This window comes from Molothrus aeneus, chromosome 6, assembly GCF_037042795.1.
Source record: "Molothrus aeneus isolate 106 chromosome 6, BPBGC_Maene_1.0, whole genome shotgun sequence".
Taxonomy (NCBI): Eukaryota; Metazoa; Chordata; class Aves; order Passeriformes; family Icteridae; genus Molothrus; species Molothrus aeneus.
The window spans coordinates 52,699,286-52,705,620 of record NC_089651.1 but is presented as its reverse complement, the minus strand read 5'-3'; positions in this window follow the sequence as shown (position 1 = coordinate 52,705,620).

Genomic DNA, 6,335 nt, shown 5'->3' with positions numbered 1-6,335 from the left:
AGGAGGCATCTGTAGCTCTGCATGTATTGGTGATGCTGGTGATAGAGGCAAAAACACACGCAGTGGCAAAAGTCACACTATGGCATTAGCCTGGGGAGCAGTGGTGGAGGAATGTGGATGTACAAAGGAGCACGGTCCTCCCCAGTGCTGGGCATCCCCCCGGGAAGCAGCTCAAACTCGGTTGATGCAACCGAGGGATGCAAGGGGGGTGCAGATCTGCCTCCCTCCCTCTGCCCAGCCAGCAATGGGAGCTGTGGCTTCAGCCTGCAGATGAGCAGCCCCTGGGGTCCCCTCTTTGCCAGGCTCAAAGGAGGGACATGCACCACGGCTGCTGGAACAGGCCTTTCCTTTAGTGCCTTTTTCCCGAGACTGCTGCTTCCAGCACAAGGACACAAGAGCACGATGGAGCACGGGAACACTGAAAGGGAGATGGGTGTCAGCCAGGGGAGACCTTCCAGCATTTGTTTTGTGGGAGGTCCTGCAAAATGAATGCTAGCGTGCATGGATGGCACAAGGTGCATGGAGCATCCAGGGGAGACACAGCTGCAGGTGAGGAGGAAGCAGTGTGTAACCTTGGCTTCAATCTCCTCTCTCTGTCTAACATTGGGCTGTCAGGAAATAAGGAGCTCAGCCTGCATTTCAGGGTCATTCATCCTTGGCTGGAGGGGGTGAAAATGTCACCTGCTGCTGATTTAAGGGAAGTCTCGCCTGTTTCTGTGGGCAGTGGTGGAAGGTGATTCCATTAGGGCAGCGGGACAGTGGTGGCACAGCTGCAGTCTGCTCTTCATGCACCCGGGATGGTGGATGAGAAGGATCTGTGCCTGTGCCCAGGAAACCTATTTGGGAGTGAAAGCAGCTCCTTCCAAAGGATGTATATATAGATATATGTACACTCTACACAGGGAGTGTATCTACTGGAATTTTTCCAGTGCTGGGGTTATGGGTATGGATTCCAACCCAACAGCCACCCAAGAACCAGTTGTAGGCTCTCTTTGGAAGCTGCTCTTGAACAGTGAGCTTTTATGCACTTTGTGCTTTTTGCATACACTTTTTGCAAGTGTATCTAAAACATAGCTATTGGTTTAATCCTATATATTCAATGTATATACACGCTTCACTGTATACCTCAGTGTTCTGAGAATGAACCCCACATGGCAGTGGGCAGACCAATTGTTTCTGACAGTTTTATTCCTAGATTCCTGAGTTATTCCTGCCTGAGGACAGAACAGCTGCAAGGGGAGATTTATCCTGTGGAGACTAAAACCAACTCCCCAGTAACATTGGGGTTGCAGGAAATCTTTAAATAGGAGGTGTCCTTGTCACCCCAGGGAGATAGTAGGGTGCATGTGTACCCTATCAGGGAGGTATCCCATCAGAAATACCCCTTGTGCAGTGCAGTGCTGGGTGGGACAGGGCAGGATCCAGACCTGGGGCTGGACAAGCTGTTCCACTGTTCTCCAGAGAAACTGCTGCTACTGCTTCTGCCACCCGTATCTAAGGGCACCAGAATCTTGCAGGGAGGTCAGTGGGGAGAGTGCAATCCCTCCAAGGGACTTTTCCCCTGCTTTCACTTCTACTCTCCATGAGCAAGTTCCTGCCTGTGCACTTTCCCAAGCTGCTTCACCACGAGCTGCAAAAGGCAAGGTGGAGAACAGAGACAGGCAGTGACTACTGTCAAGGAAAACAATGGTTTAAAGCTATTTTGAGCTTTGTGGAAACAATTTATTTTGGTTTTGTGGCCCCAAAGAAGAGCAAGTTTCTGTCTCCACCACAGGATCTGTTTAGTCTTGAGTGGCAGATAAGCCTCAGAGGCTGCACCCAGCCTGGTGGGCACTGGGATATTCTGCCTTCTGTTGCCTCCCACAGTGAGTGTTGTAGGGCTCAAGATGTGTCTGTGGCAGCTAGGGTAAACATTCAGAAGCAACTAACATCTGTCTGGTGCTCTCCAAGACAACTTTGGTGTTTTATTTCCAACCCTTGAGGTCTCAAGTGGGAAATTCACTTTGCTCCATGGGCAAATTGATCAGACCCCAGTTGGGAAAGCAGAGGATATGGGTTGGATATCTTCTGTGTGGGCTCCTGGAAGTCCCATAGTGGTAGTTTCTGAAGCCCACTGCAGTTTCTAAAGTAGGCTGTATGGCAAAGGCTCTCTTGATGATGAACAGGGTAAGTGCCAGTCAACCAGTGTTATTCCTGTGTAACTGATTGGAACTACACAGACTGAATTTAATTTCATGATTAGTTATGCCAGGAGACCACAAGTATTGGATAGGTGCCTTTGCTAAATTAATCTCATGGAAATAATTACTGGCTCCAAGAGAAGGGGGTTCCATTTTCAGATCCAGATACAACTTGGAGGTGTGGGAAGGACACTCATCCTGCACACCAAATCCAGATGAAAACCCATGACCAAGACACTTGGTGAGAAGTGCCATGCTCACTTCTCCTCCATACTGAGGCCAAGGATGGCACCCCATGCATGTGCCCACCTCTGGGATCTTGGGAAAAGGATCTGTGCAAGCCCCCATGTGCTAGCACTGCTGCATAGGAGGTGCCCTGCCTTGAGCCTTAGCCAAAATCTGACTTGTTTTTATGGCCAAAGACACATAGGCTGGACATGCAATTTCCAGAGCTGGATGTCTGCAGCAGCACTTGCACACAGGTGTGTCCATTTTCCAATGCAGCTCTCACCTTGCTTCTTCATGGCTTGTGTCCTGCTGTTTCCACATGCCTTGATAAATCAGTGCAGAGGCAACTGCCCATCTACACAGCATCTATACAATATGCATCTCTTACCATAAGCCTTTTCTGCCATAGATTAAAAGGAACCAATTTCTTTTGCCTCTGTTGTAGGGAAATGTCAGAAGCAGGGACAGCTGGCTCAGCTGAAGTGAAGGAGTCAGATGAATATGCATGATGCTAAGGCATTATTAACCTTGTGAATTTAATGTTGGAAATTTGACCTTTCTTCTCCCACCACTCCCCCCTTTGTGGATGGCTGTCCCTGCTGGACACACCTCTCGTTGTGAATTGAGAGATGTCACACCTCGTTGTTCACTGTGCATGTCAGCACGTGAGTGCTCTGAGACAATTAATCACTCCAGTCCTGATTGAAAATTCTCAGTCCTTCAATTTTCTGGATGCATTTGACTGAGCAATGTCCTTGCAGAGACAGGGGAAAGAAGAGTTTCCAATTCATTTGCAGATATTTGATTATTTTAAAAGCTGTTTTTGTGAAACACCTCATAATACATAAGGTTGCATGGCTCCATACCATGAAGGAAAACCGAGGCAGCACAGCTCTTCAATCCAAACAGGCATAAACCAGCTGGCCAATGACAGGCTCAGCTCTCACACAAATCAGGCAGCAGCTAAAGGGATCAATTCTCACCTGGTACAAGGGTGTTTGGGTCAGAGAATCTGGTCATGCTGGGGCTCTCTTTGAAGCAGGGGAGCTGAGGTGTATTAACTTGCACTGAGCATGGGAATCAAAGAAGCTTCAGGTGCCAGGGCTCTTTGGGCTTCAGGCTGGAGAAATAATAAAGGATCACATAAAGCATTCTGATATTAAACAGCAAAAAACTTACTGGAAGAAGAAGAGTTACTTTTTATTAAAACACCTGCTGTTCCTTGGCTGCAGAGCTCCTGCTTACATGCTTTTCCCATCCTCCCTTATATGCTTTCCCCCTCCTCAAGCTTCACTCCCTGATATGCTTCTGAGGCCACACATCTTCATTCCTTGCTGCTGTGCAGGGAATGTGGCCCTGCCTACCCCAACGTGGGTGTGCTACACTGCAGGGGTTGCTGGTGGGATAAGATCTGCAAAGATTGCTGTAACAAGAGGCCTCCCACTATAACACAAATGTCCATTTAAATTTTTATGCTAAATGTTGGCTATCATGAGCTACTATGTATTACAGTACTGGCTTAATTTCCTTCTCTGAATTTGGTCTCTTCTGATGTTGGAGCAAGGTTTTATCTGTCTGAATCACTGCATCATCATCAGATGTGGTCTACAGGCACCGACTGTCCTCCAACAGCCTATCTCCTCACCTGGAGGCTGTAGTTAGGGGTATGGTTGCCATGGCGGTGGCAAGACAATTAAAATGGCTTTATAATCAGCTGAAGGTACTGACTGTTTCCAGGTTACTATATATCCCAATCAATCTCTGCTCCAACAGACCTTGGAGCAAAGCCAGATCCAATGACAGCAGTTGGTGGCGTTTAATTTTTTTCTTTCTCCTCCAGCCCCCTAGGGTTAGCCTTCCTGCAGGGGTTTGTAGCTGCAGTTCAAGGTGAAAAAAACCTCCATTGTTTCTGGCTGTGGTAGCTTTTGTCCTGCAGCCTTTGATTTGGGCCATGCAGCTCACAAAATGTGTGAAGTTACCACCACTCCTCTGACCTCCTGACCTGCCAGAAGCTGAACTGGCTGCTTGGCATTGCCTGATGTGGGTGCTGCCTTTGTGATGAGTGCAGGGAATAAGGGATCTCTTTGTGGAAGGCTCCTCCCAACAGGCTGTGCTTCTCCCCTTGCCAGGCCATTCCCCGTGGGTGGTGGGGGCTGGAAGCAATATGTTGGAAGTCACACTGTATCCCAACAGCTCGGGATTCAGAGCTGTCAAGCAGTGGCTCATTGTTAGTACAACTTCTTCCAGAATGCCAGAAAAAGAAAAGGAGACTTGAAACTTTTTATGACCTGCTGACACATGAGTCTGGTAGGAAACTGACTGTGAATCTGGAGAAGTAGTGGAGAGGTTTGGAAATCTGCTGCTGCTGCTTATTACAGGGTTGTTTTTTCCTACAGGTAGCAATGGGAGCCAGAGGGCTCCTCCAATTTACATCTGGTTGTTCCAGCTGGCTTACATGGATCAATTTTGTGGTGTAGGTGCTGCCCTGTGCTTGGTCAGCACTTCTTGGGAGTGTATAGTATTTTTGTGAGGGCTTTCTGTATTTTTGCCATGGTTCAAGAACAGCTGAATTCCCATTTTAGAGAGTTTCTGACCTACATGAGCCCTGAGGAGACTGTATAGTCCAAGGTAGGAGGCTGGGCCAGCTGTGTCCTGAAAGTCTGGATGAGTTTGCAATGTGAGACTACAGGATGGCACAAAATGCCACTCCAGACTGCTGCTACTAAGAAAACGTAGCTCAGGGCTGCTCTGTGTGGCACTGGGCACTTCCCCCAGTGCAGGGGCTACAGTGGGTTTCAGTTTCAGAGCTATTCTGCACTTTGTGGTGACACTGTCTAGCTCACTGTTCTTAACTTTTTCTTGTATCCTCACATACAAACCCAGCGCTTAAAGCCTCAACAACTATCAGCATTAAAATAAGATTAACTTGAATCTGACTTAGATTTATGGCCCTGCTTAAACCTTCTAGAGTTGTGATCACTGTTTTGGAAGCTGTGATGTCTTTGCAATCAGTCAATCAATTAATCAATCAATCAATCAATCCCATGCCATTAATGACTGTAACACATTTGCTTTAGATAATCGGACTCTGCACAAATCTCCTGAATTTCTAGCATGCCCATAGATTTGCTAGCTCTGCACTCTGTTGGGATTTACCTGATCCTTCCAGCTGGAAGAGTCTGCCAACAGCCTCCACTTCACAGAGGGGACCTTCCACCCAGGCCACCGCTCCTGGCATCTGCTGAAACAACAGATTTGGAAGCATTAGCCTGCTCCATTAGTCTCCAGGTCAGAGGGTCAGTGAAAGTCTCCAAGGTACACCAAAAACTTGTCTGGAGACTCTTTCCCCCTTAAGGAGCCTGCTACCTTCAATACTTACTCATTGACCAAAGACAATGGTCTTGAAACACCCCTAATTTCCAAAGATAAGCAATGTAGCTATGTAAATGAAAAGTTGCAGGTTTCCTTAAAGGCTCTGTTTGAACATATTTTTTCCATGACACCCCTTCACACCATTAGGTCTTTCTGGAAGCTCATTTTTGAGGATTTTGTTTCAAAATATGTTTAGAAGCTTAGGTTTTAACAAAGGATAATAATTACCCAAGTAACAATGAACTTAACTAACCACCCAAGGAGTTGGAATGATTTACAGCTTTCAAATGAGCTGATGCTAGCTTGCCTTTTGTCTTTCTACTTAATGCCTCTCTAATATTCTTCTCTGGACACAATGCCTTTATGAACTGTTTTTTCTCCATCTTTTTTTTCTTCAATAGATTGCCAAGTCCCTCCACCACCTAATTCTCTGCATACAAAAGAAGATTTAATATCCTCTAAATGACTATAAAGAACAAACCTACCAGATGGCAGACTTCATTGCTCAAGGGGGATGCAGGCTGCTTCTCTTGGAGAAGCATTTCAATGTGGTTC